The 22,979-nt window shown below is 38.3% G+C and overlaps 1 protein-coding gene and 1 pseudogene across 2 annotated transcripts in view; both read right to left on the minus strand.

The window, feature by feature from the left end:
* EXOC4 (exocyst complex component 4) overlaps positions 1-22,979 on the minus strand; it is a 715,182-nt gene that overhangs the window by 254,025 nt on the left and 438,178 nt on the right. The gene's annotated exons all lie outside the window — the stretch shown is intronic.
* LOC308432091 (transcription initiation factor TFIID subunit 9-like) lies at positions 17,089-17,847 on the minus strand (annotated as a pseudogene). Its single transcript has one exon. The product of its transcript is annotated as a transcription initiation factor TFIID subunit 9-like (transcript).

The following is a 22,979-nucleotide window of genomic DNA, read 5'->3' on the forward strand; positions in this document are numbered from 1 at the left end:
TCCAGCTGTGGGAAGCATAGTTCACCAACAACCTCTGGCTCCCTGTGCACTTCAAAGCGAGCCAACTCTTATTCTGCTGGGAATATCAGGCTGAGTTAGTCCTAAGTTGATTATTTACAGGGCCGGAGGCAGATTGGGACTCCCTGAGGAGCTGCCCAACACTAATGGCGTCAGGTTTGTTACATGGAAATAATATTTCAGCTAATTATATAATCCAATGGATGGAGCTCTACCCCTTCAAAGCACTGTGTCCTTGGACACTTAAACATGATGATCAATGTCGAGCACATCAGGATCTCCAGAGAATTAGAAGTGAAATCTCAGGATAATGTGTTTGTGATGGTTAAAACTCCTATCTTACACGAAAAATCTATCACTATTTTTAACAACAAAGACTTTGACACTAAAATAGCTTATGTTTGAAATGGATACTGGGACTAAGTAGCAGACCTGCAATCATCACACAGTTATTGTGGTGACATAACTTTCTAAACAAACACAACAGCTGGGGTAGAGTTTGGTAATTTGATCAACTACACCTAAGTTACCAAGGGACCGAGAACTTCTTAATATGCCTGCTAGACTTTCCAGTACAGTCCTACCATGCCTGGCTAAACTCCTATCTTGACGGTATTAGGAGGTACATAATTTAGAACTATTAGGTTTGAATGGGGTCATAACGATAGGGTAAGTATCTTAATAAGAGCACACCTGAGGAAGATGGCTGTTGTGCTCTCCCAGGAGGAGATACACCAAAAGCAGCTATCTTTATGCCAGGAGGAGCATTCAGCAGAAACAGATGGTACTCTCATTTCAGACTTTAAATGCCAGAACTCTAGAAATGTAGTATAAGCCACGCAGTACATGGTATTTTGCTTTAATAGTTTAAGATGATTAAGACATAGTCTTAAGACTTCATCTAAAAATCTACAGCACATATATGGCGAGCAATTGAGTGAATTAACACCTAAACTGTACTCAGTGTATTACCTGACCCAACATGACTCAATACATGTTATTTATAATTACTGTTGTTATTCATAAATTCTTCCTATGTTACAAACAAAATTCTTTGTGTCTAAAGTATGATCATTTTGAATTTATTTACAATCTTGAAGTCTAACTGTATAATAGTTCCTTCCATGTTGGTCTTATATTATCAACTAAAGCACAGAAATCAGGACCCAGTTTGACATCTTTAGTTTTTATACTTTTATCTCAATACTCTAAGCAGAATGGATTCTGAACACATATAAATCAAGTAATACCACTGAAAGGACAATAAAAGGGGAGGGGCTAACAGTCTCTCTTCTATTTTCTTCCCTGACCGCATGCACATGCAGGAGAATGTTACTTTTTCCCATTTTTCTTCTTGTAATTAAAATATAATGACATCATTTACCTTCTTACCGTTCTTTCACCAACCCTTCTCCTGAACCCATACACTTTCTGTCAATTCATGGCCTCTACTTCTTTAACTGTTGCTAAACATGCATCCTGGTAGAGCCAGAATTTGTGAGTGGTCATTGTCTTATTTAGTATCAGTGTTCCATACTTCTCAGGTTCCAAAGATGTTATAAGAACTGTTGTTATATTTCCAGGACTTAGACTATGCTAGACAACTACTTGAACCTGGTCCATATTGTACTAAATTCTTGATGTGTTCTTAACCAAATCTAATCCCCAAAACACATGTGCTTTTGAGGAGACATCTGTAGTCTTCTTCTTAAAGGACCCATAACCCCAGAAAAGTAGATTTTTTGAAACCATTTATTTTAATGTGTGGCTTTACTGTTCCTCCACTGATTTGTTCACTATTATAACATGGTTGGCCAACATGAGGTCAGTAACATAGGAGTGGATGACAACTAGGACTGTAAGGCAGAGAATCTTAGGAGGTTTCTATCATTCTTGTGGGTTTCCTATCACAGTATCCTTTCAAAACTACCTTTCCCCCTTCAGTATTACATTTCCTTTGTTACTTTTTTCTTCCATCTTTTCCTTCCCTCTGTTCTTAGGACTGAACCTAGGGCTTCATCCATACTAGATGCAAGTCTATCTCTTGGCTATACATCAGCCCTCCATTTTCTTTGCCTGAGTGAAAACAACCCCTTACTGATTACACTGGTATGTAAGGAAGAAGTTGGGATAGAAACTAAGACTCTGAAGTTCTAAGTGTAACACAAGTTCCTTCTTTCCACTTTCACCTTTTCTTTTAAACTCTGCTAAAGATGTAAGAATACAGATGTGCAGAGAACATGAATGAGGGCTTTGGGGAAAGGGGGAATACAGAGTCCTCTATAAATACAAGTAATGCAGGGCCCTTCCTGTCTAACCACAAGTTCATCCTTCTAGAAGGCTTGACAGATTAACTGAGACATAGGAGGAATATACTATTAGGAGGTCACATGCTACAAATATTTTCGGGAGTGGCTGGAGTAGCACAGCTAAGAGCATAAAAAACAGCAGGCAAGGAGTTACTTGCATTTGAAAAGGCAAACAATGATTTTAATGGCTCTATTTTAAAAAGCAAGCCCAAGTGCAGCTGTGGATCTTGAACAGTTTGTTCTGAACCACATGGCCTTCCAGGCTCACAGCCTTCCCACTATGTTCCATGTTCAACTGGTTTGGAACAGCTTTCCTGAAGCAACTGTACAGCATGCTAAACTTGGGATCTTGTAACACCAAGTGACACTTTTCTCTCTTTAATGGGATAATTTAGCCTTCTGCCTTTCATAGTAGATGCATTAAAGACTTGGTGATGTCATTTAATTATGGACTCAGAACAAATCTGAAAGCGTCATTATAACCAGACTCTGCTGTCAGCTCCCAGGAGGAACCCACTAGCAAAACTACACACAAAAAGCATAGTCTATGCAGAGGAAAGGGAAAAAGATTCAGGCCAAAGATGATGTTTAATCACCTGGATATTGATGTTTGAAATTCTCTATATGTAATTTCATTAGCTGGAGATAAAACTCAGAAAGGCAAAGACTAAGGATCCAAATTAGAAAGCAAATAAATGGTCAGGTCAGTATGCACACTATGTAATTTTAAGGTGTATTTATCAATTAGAGTAATCAAATTAGGATATCAAAGGTGTATTTTTCTGTCCCTTTAATGGTCCCTTAAAGTCTTAGCCACTAGAGTTCAATACCTGCCATACATTATCAGTTCTTACACTTGACCTATTACATAGTGAGAGATGATGACAAATAGGAAAAGAACAAGGAAGAGGCCATGTGCTCATCAAATAAGAAAGCACTGTAAGAAAAACTCTAAGTTTTTAATATTTAATTATGAATAATATAGGAAATGGAATAAAATGCTTATAGATGATTGCCTTCTATTATATAGAAACATGAAGATGAAGGCATGAAGAGTTTATCACTTCATAGGTTGTCCAAACAAAGCAAACTAAAGCCCATGACAAACTGATATTTTATGTACTACATGGAATTTTCTTTTCATGCAATCAACCAAATACCTGAGAAATTAAAACACAAAACACCAATACACACAACAATATGTTAACAACTGAAAGCATGTCAGCTCCACATGTGCTAACTGATTTTGAGTATATGCACTTCTGGTTTATTGAGAGAAGAAATAACAAAGCCAGCATTTTAAGTTTGCAAAGCGTGAACCTTCTTTCTTTCCAAATCATTTATAGTTTTAAAGCAACCGTCAGGCAATGATCCCTGACACGGACTCTTCACAGTTCACTGGATGTGTGCTTTATCACACTCCCTCGGTGCATCGAGAGTTCAAGAACATAAAGACTGATGACAGTTTGGTATGATTGAGTGAGATGAACACGTTGGTTCTCTGCCACCAGGAATCTGGTAAATTCTTTGTTCCTAAGAGCATACCTTCTACAGGAATGGAGAACGGTATGGTTCAGGACCAGGCCTTGTGAGGATGATGCCACACACAGCAGTGCTTCAGATGGAAATGTGAAGTTCTTTGTGTGTTCATGACTGTAATACTCTTTCAGAAATCAATTACAGTCAAACCCTAGTTTATTGATTCATCCAATCTTAGTAGTACCTGATAGTTTATGCAGCAATGAGACTTAGACAATGAAGGCATAGATATTCTGAAATTTTCAACTACTAGGAAGCAGTTAACAAGGTAAAAATTTCAAGATATGTAAAGATTCATGTCCATGGTAAAAGATCTATCACAGAAGGTCTTCAAAATTATTTATTGAGGGTCACTGGTGAGGTGAATCAGTGGTTAAGAGAACTGACTGCTCTTTCATTATGTAGGAACATAAGGATGAAGAATCTATCACATTGGTAGGCTGTCCATAGAAAGCAAACCGAATCATAAAAAAGTAAACATATTTCATGATTCCTAGCACCTACACACAATGGCTCACAACTGTCTATAATTCTAGTCCTAAAGGATAAAAAATTCTCTTCTGGCTTCAGGAGCAACACACACACACACACACACACACACACACACACACACGTATGTATGAATGCATATACCATACAGACACATATGTAGGTAAAACAGCCATACAATTAAATAAATAAGTAAATAAATAAAAATAATTTACTGGATGCTATGATATCAAGTACCATAAGAATGAACATTTGAGTTTCATTTCTAGTCTTCAGAGAACCCCTATGACACTGATATCACTTCTGTGTGTATGTGTATTGTGTGTTTATTTGTATGTATACTTACATTCGTTCTGTTTAAGTCTTCTAAGTGTTGGGATTACAGGCATGAACCATGAGGCCCAGCCACATTTTTCTCGTTTTAAAGATGAAGTACAGTAATTTGCAGAAAGCCACTAGGGAATTGAGGGACACAGCTTGAATTTAACCCTGGTCTGTCTTGATATTTGAGTCTTTCCGGTCTGGCATGATTCTTTCCCATGCCTCAGGCTTGTGACTAGGGTAAAATCCATTAGTGCTGTGCCCTTTAAGTCAAGACATAGGTCTCCAGAACCTTCTTTTGTCCTGTATATCCCACAATACAATTCGTCTTTGATATCACCCTGGTCTCCATGCATGTTCAATTATAGTATTTACTCCAGCACTAGAAACATTTCATCTAAAGTAGCAGTCATCCTTGGCATTAATTTAAAATATTTCAGGTATATTAGAATGTGACTTGCCCTAGGCTCTCTCTACTTCTGCCAAAGGTAATGCTGTGAAGAGGGCTCTTGTGTTGGGATCATTTTTTTCTACCTGTATTAGAAACTTCTCCTCTGACAGCCTTCTCCCTTCCTGAGCTGAGTCTCATCTGTTCAGGCAGATTATTTCAGAAGAGGCTTCTTGCACAGTGAAATCAACATGCAGGGAGCATCAGATAATTTCTAATTGAATTTTACATCACTTTCATTAATGTTAATGCCCTTAAGGCCCCAAGGATAGGTGCATGTGTGTGATCTGAAATAATCTAACAGTTTTATAAAACCAAGGCAGGATATTTGCGTATTTGTAAGCCTAGGGGCCCAAGCATCTAACTAGTATGAATACTAGAATGCTTGCACACCCTCAGAGGTTACATTTATTTTAGTAAACCTAGATATGCACAACCATTTTATTTCCTATGCAGCATTTTGACAAATAACTAGTAGTCAGGATTGATGAATTCCTCTGAGCTATGAAAGTTAACATGGTTTACTCAAAAGCTTAAGAGATACTGGTTGCAGTAAACACTACAATTCAGTTATGACAACTGGCAGTCTTCTGTTGCTGAGCCAACCTGGCTGTCTTCATTCCTAATACAAATAGGTAGAAAAACATCTCAAAAGCTAGGATCACAAAGACACAGCTTTAATAGGAAAACAGAAGCCACAAGGTCATAATTAAAACTAGCATAGGTGGCTGCTGACAATAGACTAACCGAGCTGTCATACATCACACAGCGTGTCTGAGAGGATGCCTTATTTGTGTTTTGCAGCTGGTAGAACTAAAGTCAGAGAACATGCCCAAAGGCATAAGGGCTGTAAGCAAGCCAAGAGCAGTTGGGAACTTCATTCCAGTTCAATGACCATGATGAATCAGGGATGAGTTTCATGGAAATGCAGAGGTAGAGAAGGTGAATTCTCTGCAGACATATTAGGTTCCCCTAAAGATTTGGGTATATGGGATTTGAGGGCTGCTATCATCAAGATCTAATTAGCCAAGCTATTGAATGAATCAGCAAAGTTTTGAAAGGAAAACTTTCTATCCTCATCTTTATTCTAGTACTTGCATTCTACAGACAGAGAAAAAAACCTAGAGAGGGGAAATGACATCCTCAAGAAATGGATGTTGTATGTGTCACACATAGACCTTATGCTCAAATCTACCAACTCCTGCTCTATTGTTCTTAAGGGGAAGAAAGGTTTTCTTTGGCGTACATTTTTTATATCATAGTCCATCACTGAAGAAATTCAGGGCAAGAACCTAACAAGGCAGGAGCTCATGCAGAGTGCTTGTTGCACACTGGCTTGCCCAGACTGCTTTCTTACAGAATCCAGGATCACCTGCAACGGGCTGGGCCCTACAGACTTTCCTATAGCTCAGTCTTACGGAGGCCTTTCCTCAATTGTGTGTTTCCTCCTGTCAGATGACTCTAGCCTATGTCAAGATGACATAAAATGAGCCAGGACAGTGACCCAGACCTTTCTGGGGACTCCCAGGCCTCCATGTCCCATCACTCAGAAGATTGCTGGGATTACAGACGTGTTATCCTGTCTGTCTTTTGTATGGGTTCTGTACATCTGAACTCAGGCCCTCATGCTCCTGTGGCAAAGCACTTTACCCATGAAACCATAACTATCTTCAGCCTCTTATGCTTCTAGATGTATACTGGTACTATAGAAATTGACATTAGCTTTTAGAATCAAAGCACAGTGGGAACATATTCCCACCTGAGCTTCTATCTTAGGACAGGAGGATGCTGGGAAAGAAAAAGAGACATGGCACACAAGATTTATTTGTATGAAACTATTTTGATGGACTTCTGTTGAATGTGGGGAGTGTTTTCAAGCCTTAGTAAAAAGGCTGTCTTCCTATTAATATGAAAAGCCAGCTAAAATATGTGCAGCCAGTTTAATGACAAATTCTCACTGTAACACATAGATGGGGATGCTCACACTATTCATCTTTCCCTTTCTAGACTTAGGAAAACAAAACAAAATTTTATTGACGTGGCACTTCTGACAAATTATATGACCAAATTGTAATTAAAAGGTTCTTAGAAAGTAACAAAAGACATTTCAAATATGAAGAGAGTGGGATTTAAAAAAGCATATTAACTATAAGTGCTAGGGAATTAGGATATGCTTTGGTCAGCAGAGATGAAAATACAGCTAGCTGGCTGTTACACACTGTTAGTAACTACTAGTTCTAACATTACCCTAGCAGCTAAGTGGCTGCTTTCTGTATATGTGGGTCAGTCTCTGACCTGAATCTATACGTCAATACATGGACTTTCCTGAATGATCCAGAGGCTGAGATGAGTTCTGAAGTTTAGAAACTGTGGTTCCCAGGCATTAAACTGTGTCTTTTGTTTTCCTATTCTTTGAATACTACAAACCCACATTTTTTTAACCGAGCACTGAAGCACAAATAAAGAGTTAGTAGTATTGAGAAAGTCATTAAAAAGAAAAGAAACACCATTTTTATAAAGGAGGGCATAGTACTTAAACTTTTCACTGATAGCATGAAGAGGGCAGTAGGCTTAACTGTGAGTATCTGAAAGCAAACCCTGTCGCCAAGCTGAACAAAATTACCTTTCCAATGCAACTCCATGGTAAAAACAACAGCAACAAAAATGAACATGGAGTCTAAGGGTCATTTTGCATCCAAGGAACTTAGGGATGAGTCAGTCATACACAGAGATAAATCAGTAGATGGCTTGTTGCTTCAGTTTCCCTTCAGTGTATCAAATCTCCTCTGTAGTACAGAGATCATAGGATGCTTGAAGGTTGTTTACTTGAAAATAAAGAGGAAGCCAAACCCTATCATATCTGTTAAAGGAGGGAGCCTGACCACAAAATAATTAACACTGTAACAACTTACTTAAGAATCTCTGCTGCAGCCCATATGAGGCTAAGTCAGAAGGAAAGAAGCCCTGTTAGCAGTTTAGCAGAATTAAATTAAAGGAGAGGAGGATCCTCAGCAGAAGGCCATACTGCAGACTAATCAGGGATTAGAGAACACAATTAGTGCCTGAGTAGTATTTGTGATACCACAAAGCAGAAAACAGTCCAAAACCTTGGATTTGCTCTGACACTCTGAACAATGGCAGGAAATGTTAAGTGGTTACAGTGTCTGGAAGGAGGTAAGGTCTACAGTGAGCTTATATTTTATGCCAAGTCCCACACAACATTGATATTACTATTAATAACAACAATAAATTTCAGAAAGACTTGGTTTCCTTTTGGATTCCTTCATTAAAGAGCCACTAAGACACTAACCAAGAAAGCTGCATTTTGGGTCAAAATTCCCATTTTTAATATTTTGGACCTTGCTCTTATACTAATCACACTTCAGCTTTGTCTAAAATTTAAATATTTGGAGTAGCATGAGAACTATGCTTGTCAATCAAATGTAGTTTGTCATTTTTTTCATAATGATTTTTACTTATTAAATAGAAGATTGGGGTAAAAACTATTAAAGACATGGCTTGCAAACATCACTGAACTATAGGGATGGTGTAATTCCCAAAAAATAGAATACTACATGGGCTGGGCATAATACCAAGACAAACATTTTACCTGCCATGGAAATAGTCTTATGTATATCACATATCTATATGCATAATAAATTACATACATTTCAGAGACAGCTCTAATAACATCATATGTATCAACAAGCTTACTCCTCACAGAAGGTGGCTGTACTGTTCTTGAGTGACGAGACAACTTTCCGGAGCTCACACAGCTACACAGCTTCAGATAACTGGCCATGATCTGAAACCAGTCTGGTTCCAAGTCAGCATCCCCAGTCTTTTCTAAGGCTTTATCTAAGGTCTGTAATCCCAAACAGTTATCTAAACTGAACACTAGATCCTAATCAAAATTCCAAGTAAGGCATTCCTGATTACCTCAGCATTTTTTTGTTTTGTTTTTGTTTTTTGAGATAGGATCTCACTCTGTAGCCCTGGTTGGCCTCAAACTCACAAATCTGCCTGCCCCCCCCTCCCCAATGCTGAGATTAAATGCATATGCCACCATGCATGGCCTCAGCCAGCACTCTTAATACTGCCTTGCCTTTTTATTTAAAAGAAAAACATTGGGAGTGTAGAGTCACTTTTTACCACCTGAGAAAGGATTGCTCCAGGACCCTCAACAGAAAGTAACTTACTGCCACATAATGACTCTCCATCTGATCTAAATAGAGGGAGCAGCAATGAGGTGACTTTAAAATGTCCTCTTCACATACACCACAAGAAGGGGACTAGCAGGAAGAATGACATGCATTTGGGTTTTAGTTAGAGATTCTAGTAGGAACAAGAATGTTTATGATCCTAACAAAACTCACCACACAGAACTTACAATCCCTTTTTTACTAAATATTCAACTACAGCAGAAGATACTTACATCAACATCTGAAACTACAAATGATACCATTTTTTTGCTCCTGAAGGCAGTCTTGTATTTAAGAGATTTTAAGAACCTTTTTTTGATCATTTGTTTTTGTTTCTATTGCAGTTACTTTCTAGAAAGGTACAGGAGCCTTTTTGATTCAGGACAGTTTGTTTCATGTTTGTTATAGCACAGTGAATTACAGGTAAGCACTCCATACAAAGGAGTCAGCAGGGCGTGAGTAGAGTGGGGACAAGTTTGTGGCACCCAGCCCGAAATCAAGAAGCATAAAGACCTAGAGTTTTCGAAGGACATCACTGAACACCCAAATCAACAGTTTTCTGAACTTGAGCCAAAGTATTTGGCATATGAATAGGCTTGTTCCAAGCCAAATGTTAGCTCTTGAACATTTGACGACTCCTAAAAAATAATATGTTGATGATTTAAAAGGACACAAATTAGACATGAGTCGACTCTTTCATACACTAAAAACTAATGAGAGTAATAAATGAATCATGTCTACATTCATAACAGACCCTTATTCATCATTTACATTTTGAAGTCCTTCACTCACAAAAAGGTCAATCAGCCTTCTTTGATGGTCCCTTTTGCCACACAAAGCAATTGGGCTTGGGGCAACATGTGCCAAATGTCTGAAACAAGAGACAAGATGTTCAATTAGCTCCTGAAAGAAGACTGAATAGTGAATGAATATAGATCTGAAGCTCATGTACAAATCATATTACTGAAGCCAGCGGTGTGAGAAAGGAAACTCAGGGGCAGTCTCTGCAGCACACCCTACCCTGCTGTTTAAAAGAGCAACAACACAGAGACATCAATACCTGTACAGTTCTTGATACAAGGCAGATGTAGAAGACAGATTCCTGTCCACCAGTAAAGAGACAATATAAAAAAGAAACCAAAGAACTCAGTTTCCTCATTCTTAAAGTAGATACTGTAACTTGTTCCTTCCTTTGCCTCTTAAGTCAACTAGGAATAGAGATGCACCTTGTTTTGTCTGGTTCTATGATCTGAGTGTGTTTTCTCTATATATTACCCAAGAATGTCTGAAGATATTAAGTTCACTGAGACTAGGAGTGAAAATAATATAGACATAACTCAGGACTGAGTATAACTTTAGGTTCCCTTAACACAAAGCCTAACTATATCCTAGAAATACTTGTCTGAAAGTCCAAGAATATAAAACATCAATTGTTTTGCAGATACCAGAACGTTAAAAAATAGTCATCAGATTATGCTTATAGGCATTAAGGTATCATATCCATCTTGCTATATGTGCACACAAGGAGGAGTCACAAAGGAGAAGGAAAAAGTCTGTGGGGTCAAGGACACCTTCCAGAAGACATGAAAAGGAAAGAAGATTTCACATATAAGCTTAGTCATATTGATGCTTTATCCATGTGTTATGGTTTGGGTGAGAATCTATCTATGTATTCAAGACCTAGACTTCAGAATGAGTGGTGCTGTTAAGAGCTTTAGGAGGTGAGGCCAGTCTAAAAAGTAGTCCTGGGGGTTATGAGCTCAAAAGAGATTGTGGATTCCACTCTTTTCCTTATCTCTTTGTTCTTTGCTTATAATGCAAGTGCTCCAATGAATATTCCTACCATGCCAGAGGTCCAAAGAAAATGGTGCGGCTAGAACTTGGAATGGAACCTCTAAAATGGAAAGTGTAAACAACCTTATTCTCTATAGCTGCCTTAGGCATTCTGTCACAATGACACATAACTAACATAACATATTAGTCTACTTTACTACTGTGATAAAGACCATGACTAAAAGAAACTCGAGGAGAAAAGGGCTCGCCTTATGGGAGCAGGAACTGAAGCAAAGATGATACTAAATATGGTTTCTATGGGCCACAAAGGTTTTTGTTGTTGCTGCTTTTTTAAAATAACCCATGTCCACCTGTCCAGGGCGGGCACTTCCCACAATAGGTTGGGCTCTACCACAGTAATCACTGATCAAGAAAATACTCTACAGACTTGCTTACAGACTGATCTAATACAGGAATCTCAATTGATGGTCCTTCTTCACAGATGACTCTAGCTCATGTCAACAACAACAATAAAAACAACAGCAAACATACTACACTATTCTCCCCTCTCATCCACAGAACCCGAGGAAGGTTTATAAGATTCAGATAACATCAGTGTAATTTGTATATTCTACAGATGCACCTACTGCATATTTGGCAAATAAAATTAATTTAATCTCCTGTCTAACTTATTAAGGATAATTAGCTATAAGATAAGAGTATAAGGGCGATGCTACAATGTGTACCTAAATTAGAGCACTGTGTTTGCATCTCACCCTATGGGGATTATCAAATTGACTGTTGTATTGAATGGCCTGACACATGGCTTGAAATCATTCTTCGTGCTACAACCTACAAATGATCAACCCTTACAATGGATATGAAAGACTAACATTTGTATTTCATCCATGTTGATTTCAATTTCTGTAACATAAAGGATAGGCATACTGCAGAGAAAAGACATAGGAAACCTTGGCATGCAGCACTATATAGTAAAATACTATACAGAGATGACTTATTTCAGATAAGACAAACCAAGAAAATCATAAAAATATATTGTTTTGGAAAATTGCCATAACTGTGGCTCTGTAGAGTTTGATCTACTTAAATCCATGAGACCTGAAGCCCATGGGTAAAGGCACTGCTCTGTTCAATTAACCTGTATCTGAGTGAGAGGCTATAGACGTTGTTCAGGTAAACCAATGACTTTATTTAGTCAACTAATAAAGGGAAAGCTGAGGAGAAAATGAGAGTCCTTAGGGAAAAATACTTACAGATTCTGAATTAACACTGTGAATTTTCCATGAGCCCCAGTGATCTTTGAAACTGGTTCCAAGATGAGCTTCTTGCAGCTCAATTATTTACCTAAAAAATATCTAATTCTCTAAAGCCAATCGAAATACAAACTCCCTAGTCTATAAGTTAAGGATCATATAATATGCAAAAGCAAAGTAAAATGTTTAGCTTGAATAAAGAAGAAAGTTTACATTTTCCCTAAAACAAACACGCAAAAGTCAAATTAAGTGTCCTCAAGGTTTTAGCTTAACATCTATGGTCAATATGCTGCTGTCTATCAATAATTTGAGTTAAACATCGAAAACTGGAGAATAGCTAACAACCTTAGAGCAGACAGGCAAACACTGGAGCAGTGGCTGAGATCTTGTATTTATCCAAGGCACCAGGCAGAGAACAAAATGGGAATGGGATGGACCTCAAAGCCCACCTCTAATGATACACCTTTTCAAACAAGGTTATACCTATAACCACTCCTAAACAGTTCCAAAAAGTGAGCATCAAAAGTTCAAATGTATGAGCCCATGAAAGCTAACATTATTCAAACTATCACATAATGTTACCATAAAGGAAAAAGAATTTCAAATGGTTTAAAAGGAAGCCCAGCAAATACAGATTAACAGACTCTGAAACAGTTCTGCTGTATTAGGGCTTTATATTTATTTACTTTTTCATTTTAAGTTTTGGTATAGTCATGGGAAGATGTGGGTAGGGAACAGGAGTCTGTGCAATTCTGTGCTATATTTGGAAGTCACTGCTCCAGAGACAGAACTTATGGCATCTCATGGTGAAAAGCTTGCATATGTGCACATTCTGTGAGTGGGCATTTCCCTAAATGAAGAAAGGGAAGGCTAAAGGACAGCCTGTAAAGGACATCCCGAGTTTCACAGGCAAAGGGATGGAACTAGGAAATACCATCCTGAGTGACCTAACTCAGACCCAAAAGGTCATGGTACATACTCACTGATAAGTGGATATGAAGCCAAAACTACAGAGTACCCATGATCCAACCCATAGAACATAAGACGTTTCAGAAGAAGAAAGGCCCAGGTGAGGATGTTTCCATTCCACTTAGAACAAAATAATCATGGATGGCAGAAGGAATGAGGGACGAGAGTGGAAGGGGGTGGAGAAAAAAAGAGGGGCAGGATCAGATGTGGAGGGACAGAGGAGAGAAGCCTAGAGAGCCATGAGAATGAATGGAAATATGCAGCTTTAAGGGTAGGGGTGGGGAGGTAGGAGAAACCCCTAGAAAACTCCAGAAACCTAGGATCTGAGAGGCTCCCAGGATTCAGTGGGGGATGACCTATTCAAAATGCCCAACAGTGGGGAGATGGAACCTGAAGAGACCACCTCCAGAAGATAGACAGGGACCCCAGTGGAGGGATGGGGCCACCAAACCACCTTCAAAAATTTTTACCCAAAATTGTTCCAGTCACACATATAGCAAAGGACTGCCTTGTCTGGCCTCAGTGGGAGAAGATATTCCTAATCCTATAGAGACTTGATACCCCAGAAAAGAGAGAAGCCTGGGAAAAGGATGAGGTGGGGGAACACCCTCTTAGAGGCAAAGGGGAAAGAAGATGGGGTGAAGAACTCTGGGAGAAACTCTGGGTGGGGGCAAGGCAGCATTTCAATGTAAATGAATAAAATGATTAAAAAGATTAGCACCATTTCCAATTAGAAAGGGAATGGGAGCCTCTGTGTGTGCTCTTAGCATGCACTTAGAAATGCTCCTGGTATGGTAAAGGTAAGGAGGACAACACACCTTTGCTGGAAATCCCGGACTGTATCTTGCCCAGAACGACTGCAGCTGTTAGGTTACTCCTGTATCCATCTTACAGACTAACCCACCTTAGAGAGTCCTGTGATTGGTCACAATCATCAGAATAATAAATCAGGAGTCAATGCTTCTCAGGGGAAAGATACCAGTCTACAGCTCCAGACAATAAATTCAACTCACTGTAGGATCTTAGTCAATTATTTTTGGGTCTCAAATGTCTTTATAAAGAAAAAAATTGGATTAGATAATCTCTATGAGCCCTTAACATTTTGACAATCTAAGATTTTAAACTGCCACAAGAAAGAATTTGTATCTCATGGCTTAGTTTCCTAAAAGTTATACTTTATTGACTTTTTATAATGATGAACAGAGGTTATGAACAACCTAGGATAACAACCACCACAGGGGTTACCCCAATTTAAGGTTGTTCGCAACAGAAAAAAAGTAACTTCAATTAATGCACTGAAAACTGTATGCAGAGAGGGACTTGGTGGTTTGAATTGAATACTGAAGTGCTCTGTGATGCGATGCTTAAGTTGTATAGACAGTGGCACCTTCCCGAAGACCAGGTGTTAGAGACTGCTGTGAGGGATGCTTCTAAACATTTCCAATGCTGCAGTTACTTCTTGGTCTGCAAAATGCATGCCTGGCATAGCCCGCAACGCAGGGCACATACTAAACAGAAGACAGGAATGTGCACCACGGCTGTATAATTGTTGAACTTGTGCCTCATATATTCATAGTTAATTTTGGCAACCGCTTTTTAGTTACAGGAAGGGGGGGGGGAAGAGGAGGGGAATGACTTCTCCTGTCCTTCAACTTCCCAGAAATGTATTAGAAATGACAGCCTATGATTGCTGCAGACAGTATCTAATTAACTGTCATTATAAAACACATGTCAGAGCCTGGGGCCTATGAGGAATCTGATGTCTAATTTCTTTCCAGAATAATAAGAGTCTTCTTTGAAACAACTGGTGAATGGATTTTGTTGTCTTATTAATCAAGTGATTTCCATCTGACCCCTTCTTTTCCTCCTGTACCTCATTCTTTCCCACTGTATCCCCTCCACTAACAACTTGGGAACTCATTTTTAAGACAAGGATAGATGGAAAACAACTTTGTGCCACCCTCTGCCTTGGCAATCTCAATGAGGAGTGACTGCAGAAATATGACATGGAAATGGAAACTGTTTGTAAAAACTATTAACTCAATAATGGAACAATTATTCCTAAACAACCATGAAAATGACTTACAAGCCTTATTTTCTCTCATTTTGCCATACCACAGACTGCAATTCTATTTTCATTCCTATTAATTAGAACAAAGAATTTAATCCTTTTCTCCTTCTATTATGCAAAAACAAGCATGGTTATTAGGAAGCTATCTAGTTTCTAATTAATTTTATTTAGAAATGAGCTGCAGAGACAGAATCATTACTGATATGTTCTAACTAGAGGGTTAAGATGAAATGGGGCCCGAATCAACACAGAAAGTCAGTAATTTTCCCCCACTTTATTTTTTCCATTCACAAGATTACTCATCTGCATCCTGCAACCAAGTAAGCAACATTAACAAACAGGACTGAATGAAACCAGACCAAAAAGTGTCAGCTGATAGGCGTTTTATGAGTAGCAACAAATAGCACATTCATGGTAACTACTCTCTGTGCTGCCCTAGGGTGGGTACAACATCAATCTATAACCATTTGTGAATTCTGGTATTGGGAATCAGATTACCATTCTAATTAGTGTTGCTGGTTAAAAGACCAAGTTGCAGTTTTTAATACTGGGGTACAATCAGTGTGGAGAGATGGCATTAAGGAAAACAGCATAGAAAAGTCAGCGTACTTTTTCATATTAGATATATGTCCAGTGTTGTTTATGAGCCTGTTTTTTTTTAAACAGGCTAACATAATTAATAAGTAATCATTAAGTAAACAGAAGGTCCAAGAGAAAACAGTAAGTATAAAATTGTCAGACAGACTCTCCTCAATAGATATACCTGTTCCCATCTTCCCGCACAGGAGACATTAGTTGGGCATGGAGAAACACCAGCACCAAAGGTCTACAGATAAAGGTTCAACTTGTGGAAAAGTCAGTTCTGATGGTTACTGAAGTTTAGCTGCAATGAGGCATGCCGGAAATGTGGGAAGGTAGATCCACTGGTGATTACTACCAGTGAAAAGGAAATCAAGCTGTGAAACTTATCCAGATGATGAAAAAAGATAATTATATTTTTAGATGTTATGATCTTCACTTTACAGTCAAAAACAGTCACTTGCTTCCACAGCCAATACAACTGAGTATTCATTATAGTGAATCCTTATATCTGTTTATCCAAGTATTAGTAAGTGACTTCGACTTTGAAAAGCATAATCTGGCCTGTATATTAGATTTTCCATAATATTTATCTAGTACCTTATATAGTGCTGAGAGGTGATCTACGGTTTAACAAGCAAACAGACTGTTTGCTAAATGAACAATAAAATGGCAAACTTGTGTCTGCCCTCATATCTAGTCATCCCTCTATGTAGCATCTAGTCATCAGTAACTATGCATCAAGGCACCGTGCTGACCCTGCTGAATATGCTGCTGACGATGTTTATCTAGGAAGGGGAGAAATATGTAGCAGAGGAGTACATTAGCAACACCAGAAAACCTGTAGTTTACTTGTAGACTTTTTGTTCTTTCTTTTTCTTGATAAATGACAATTTTATTTAATATGCATAAAGAGTGATAAAAAACCATTCCTAGTTCTAGTAAAACTGAACATTTCAATTAAAAAGCATAGTAGTAAGTATACTTATTAAATACCACTCTCTAAAGTACAGCTTTAAAACATCAAACATGCCTTTTAAATTTCAGTACAATAGATCCAAGACCAAGACTACACATTTCATGCATCAAGGCTAGATTACAAATTATCATAGTCATCATCATCTTCACGTTTTCTTTTCAGTACATTGGCTGACTCACTGGCTGCATTTTGTGATACCATATTAGTAGTATTAAGAATGTTTTTGGACCCAATAACTGGTGGATTAATAAGAATATTCTGAACTGCTGATGTTGGTGGAATGGAAGCTTTGACCGCAGGGACTGAGAAGGAGGCATCTGCACTGTAAACCTCTGCCCCGTGAGGGACATCAGAGTGCCCACTTTAGCTGAAACAGGCATGGTCTGTGAAGTTGCTGTGCCTAGTGTGGGAGTCCTCAGCCTAGTAGAAACTGAACCAACACTTAGCCTGGGAACCCTTATCCTTCCTGCAGGAGTAGGTGCCTTGTTTTGTAAAGACTTAAGCCTATAGTTTGGAGCAGTTAAACAGTTTCTATCAGGTGGCAATCTAGGACCTGAATATGGCTTGATCAATGGCAAAGGGGTTTGATTTCTTTATCTTGAAATATTTAATAAAAAATCTTTTCGGGGAGGAGAAGTGAAAGATGGGTCAGCACGGCACTGGATTGCCAGTAGTACACATCTACATCGACAATAGCTTCCTTAGCATGGCTTGAATAGATTTTAGCATCATCTAGAAATATGTGCACATATCGGAAGGCACACTCCTGCATCTGATTTATAACTCTGGGCTCATATTCTGTAATCCCCATATCTTCAGGATTTGTGCCACCATCTGTGCATCTTTCGGCATGCTCTTGGGAGACGCCATCTTGTCAGACTCCCTGATATCTGGTGATCAGACTTCCCGAGCTCGATCTCCCGCATTAATGTACTTCAGGCCTGATCTTGATGCAAGTTCTTTGCCTGGTGTGGCTTCCCCAACCCCTGTTGTACTGGTGAGCAGGCTGTTCGGAAGCTTCATAGTCCTCCTTCACACGTAGCCAGCGCCTTGGCTTTTGCGCCTTCGTTCTTTTTTTTTTCAAAAACTTTATTTTGGCTTTGATTTTTGTGTGTGTGCTGCAGGCATTGCCAACGGTGCTTGGAGGTGGAGTGTGGATCTCTGGAAAAGCAGCAAGAATCTACTCCATGTCCACTTTTCTCTGTCAACAAACTCTTCCTCCTTTCTGCCTTTTTTTTTTTTTTTTTCTGTTTCTACTGTTTTGGTTTGAACCATCACTTCTCACCATGTTTATAATATGGTTTCATAACTTACACAGAGAGAAATCTTTACAGTAAAGATGGGATGATTTTGCTCAAGGCCTTCCAGTCCTCCTCAGCACCGAGGTAAAGAAAAACCTCCAGGAACAATGTGAAGATCTCCATAGTGAGGCACAGGGTGACCACATTTCCTTTGTGGCCTTAATAAGTCAGTCTCTTCAGTCATCTGCCCAGCTCCTTGACCTTAGTTCTGTCTAGATACTCAGCACCACTTTAAAACCTTCTCTGCTGTGAACCTTTACCTCCCCGAGGGAAAGTGTGTCATTTCTTTCTCTTTTCACCTGCTCACTTTGCAGGGTTACAATTCCTTTTATAAAACTTTAAGGACCATATAAAGTTCAAATCTCTGAAAGGTTATGCAAGGGATTTGAATATATTCTCTAATTTCTTGAGATAATTTAGGGTAGTCCCTTATAATCAAGCCCACGCATGAATATTTTAAGAGGTACAACTAAGTGCCATGTGTAGCCTCTTATTAGGTAGACCAGGCACTATGGCTACTTTTGCAAACACTAAATCACTCACCTCTTACAGCATTTTAGAGCTGGAAATTGTGTGTAAGAGATCAGATATAATTGTTTTTGTTGTTTGTTTATTCAACAGTGCTGGGGTTCAAATCCTTGGATATGCTGTGCAAATAAATGTTCTACAGGTCAGTTTGACCTCTGGGCCTACAATTGTTTTTCTCAAGTTTTAGCAGCTACATGTAAGATTTTAAAAATGTATCTCAAGTGCCTTCAATAATGTATAGCTATTATTAACAAAATCATACTTGCAGAATAAACATTAGCTCTGTGTTGCATATAGTTCACTTCCAATGTTTACTATAATAACTACTGTCACTGGCAGTCAGTTGGGGTATACAGTGAGAACAGTCTACTTTCCAAGAACACAGAGGATCAAAGAGATGTGCTTCAGCCTGGCAGTTGAAAGCCTGTACTCAGGAATCAGACAGACCTTGGTGGGAGTTCCTGCCCTTTCATTACAAGCCATGTTTGATTTCCCAACTCTTAGTTTATTTATAGATACACATTGGATGTTATCCTGGGTAAGCATAAGTTCAATGAGAAAAATAACAGTGAACAACTATGATGGTTAAAAAACAATTACAGAAACATTTATGACCCACTGGAAACAGTTAAAGGGGCCATGAAGATGGCGTCCCACATAGAATGTCACACTTGATGATTTCACTAAGTATGTCAAAGCAATGATTTATTCTTTCCTGACGTGTAATTTAGTTATTTTATTAATGTTCATCTTGGCAGAGGTAAGCATGTTTAAAATGCACATGATGAAGCCAGCAAAACAAAGGCCCTCATAGTAACTAGAAGAAAAATGAGTCTGTGCTGGAAAAAATGTGGGAGGTAAAGTAGAAGTGTGAGGCTCCCCGGGGTGACTGCTAATGACTTCTAACATGGAGGCACACAACGAACAAACACTGCCTCCTTTGGATAGAAAACCCCCAAGTTAAAAACAATAAATGAAAAGTTCAAAACTGTCTAATCCTGTTACTGGTCTTCTTTAGGAAATAACATTGGTAGACTGCGTTTAGACATTTCCTTCCTCATTAGAAAATTAACCAAAGTTTCTCTCTAGTAAGGTTTTTGTTCCTTAAATAAATGATAGTTCTTCACAGTTGCTAATAAAGGGGATTATCAGAATAAATCAAGTGTCCCTCTATGAGCTACATGGCTCAAGGCATTGATGTGTGCAGACAGACCTGAAAATTGGAATAAAAACCAGACACAACCTGAGGATAAAGAGACTTGATGGATCAAATGCATATCTTGCTTATTGTCTTAGAGAAAAATGGTGCATTAATAGGAAATAAAAGCTTCCATTTTATATGGCTGACAAGTTCAACCGCTACCAAACACCAACATATGGCCAGTTTTATAAAGAAAGGCCAGCAGTTGTCAGCATTAAAAATGAAACCAATATAATCTTAAATAATTAGTAGCTTCTTATGTATTTTCACACTGAATTCTCACAACTATTGTGGTAATCATTAAATGTAAAAACGGAAAGTGATCTTCTGAAGGTCAACAACTGGCTAGTGAACGCTTACACAGCCTTGAGTATGGCCACCCATTCTGTGATATATCTGATGACCACTCTAGGAGAAAATGCAAAAGATTTGCCCAATTTCCAGTTCATCCTCATGGATGCACATTCAGTGTCATGATCTCTACTATGGCATTCTCTTTCCTGCATCTGCAATCTCTTCACATTTACTACAGTACAGTCAAATTATCTCCTTACTTACCAACTCTGTCACTAGACATCTAAGAAGGACCATGTCCTTTTTTCTTGCATCTTAGACTACTAGTTTCCAATCAAACTGTACCTATTACATTAAACTGGACAATTATCCCAAATTCAGCATCAAATTTTAGGAGTTTAATTAAAAATGTGATTATACAGGTATTAGATAATACTTTCCTATGAGGCTGGTATAATAATAAAGTTTGTTATCTACATTTGGGCTTTAGATCCATGATATAGCTACTGTTGTAAATGAATAGAGTCAGCAGTGTGTTATAAACTCTAGGGATTCATCACTAAAGTGTATAGTTTGCATATTTACAATTGACCTTGGAATTATTCCAGGTGTACAATGTTTAGACATAGCATTCTTCTTGATTAAAAACTATAGTACCTCATCTTACCACTAAATTCCCCTATTATCTGTTCACTGATTCATTTCAGCCCATCCCATTTTCAACTTCCAGGTTCTGTCTGTGCCACTTAACACAGTCAATGTATTAAGGAATGTTTGCTATTTCCTACCCTCTCTATGTCTTCTTTGTTCATCTTTAATAGGCCCACTAAGAGTTCAAGTAGTTGGAGATTCCTTTCCACTCTCAGCAACCAAGTCACAAATTGTTAAACCCATCATTAACGAAGTTCCTCCAGGATTGGTCTAGGAACGAACATAACTATATAGCCTTTATGTAGTTGTATATCCTACTGAGCTAAACATAATCTTTTACAACTATCAATGCCTTTATTTTCAATCTAGAGTTCCTAAGTATCTGAGTTGGAAGAGTTTGTATATTTGACTATTAACTGTTTGATGTTTCGGGTGGAGGGCTACACCATAATTTATTATCATTTCAAGCACCTGCCTCATACTTGACATATGGACACTCACTGTGAATTAATTAAAAATATTTCAGTAGCTTTAAACTATGGATCTCAGATGACATGATTTTTCAGATGTGATTTGGAAGGGCACAAGTAGCTCTTATGTTTCAAGGACGGAAATTATATCTCTATGTTTCATATAAATTGCATATGGATTTATGTAACATTTCAATAGAAAATATCTTCTACTGCTATAGAAGCTTGAAAGGCACTGATTTTGGCATCACCTGTCTTATCTGTTAACATATTTGTCCTTTGAAACAGATGGGGGGATATGACAACAGAAATTCAGCTGTATGTACATAGTAAGTTTAAAATATGACAAATGTCCTAGTATCATAAATATAATAGATGCATATTGTGAGCTAAAGCTTTATTTGTGTTATTTCATTTGACCATTTCTCTGTGCTTATGACGCCATGCCTTAGAAATAAGAATTCATAAGCTTAAGCAATTAGCAATTTACCTCAAGAGGCACATTTTAAATTCAATTTTCTCTGGATCAAAAATCAAGATCTTCAGATAGCAAAAGAAGTTTCTGGTATGAATTACAGAGAATAATAGTAAGAATGACACAAAAATTATCAGCATGGTCTAGAAAGACAGAGCTACTTTTAAATGCAAAGAAAACAAACCAAGGTGACAACCAGGCCTGTCCACAAAATGGAAAGTTAGTTAGGTGTGACGCTTACACCTCTAGGGGATAATCCACAAAGGTCTTTAGTTGAAGCTAGCCTGGGCTACATACAAAGAAAGATTCTGTCTTGGAAATAAGGAAGGAAGGAAGGAAGGAAGGAAGGAAGGAAGGGATAGATGGAGGCAGGCAGGCAGCTATGTGGGTAAGAGTTTCCAGCTTCCCAGTATGTGAGGAAATCTTCCCCAACACACACTCAATGTGTGACAAGTGATGGCAGAGTGAGGTTTCTATAGAGGCACAAGAATGTCAAATCTGAGAAAGGAAAGAGACCATAAAAATGGAAAAGACTCAAGTCCACTGGGAGTTCACGTTTAAAATTAATGATTTACAACCATGAGACCATGTATACACTAAGGATATGGATAAGCATAGCCACATGACTGGAGCATGTGGATATACTGAGGGTGAGCAACACTTGTCAGTCTACAGATTCTAAGCACTAACACGTCCCCCTTTCTGCAGTAGGCAAGAAGACCATTTAAAAAGGCGTATAGATTCTCCTTAAAGGGTGACCATGTTTCTCTCAGAGGATGAAACATATAGAGCACCATTTGAGGGTATAACACTAAGCTTTACTCTAGAACCTTTAAGAGTCCCAATTACTACCTGACATAGAAACTATTTTGTTGAATTTAAAAGGTCCAAACTTCAGTGAGGTAGATAAATATTTTTCAACTACTGTTCTAATGAAATGTCACTACTATTATTTTAGGAAGCATATGAAATTAGAATTTAATTTAAATAGAAAGTGAGTTGCTTTCTTTTGAAGAATTATGCTATTGCCTGTGTTAAGCAAATAATAATTAACATGAGTACACACAGTTATAATTAGAAGGGAATTT

Source organism: Micromys minutus (assembly GCF_963924665.1).
Source record: "Micromys minutus genome assembly, chromosome: 18".
In the NCBI taxonomy this organism is placed as follows: Eukaryota; Metazoa; Chordata; class Mammalia; order Rodentia; family Muridae; genus Micromys; species Micromys minutus.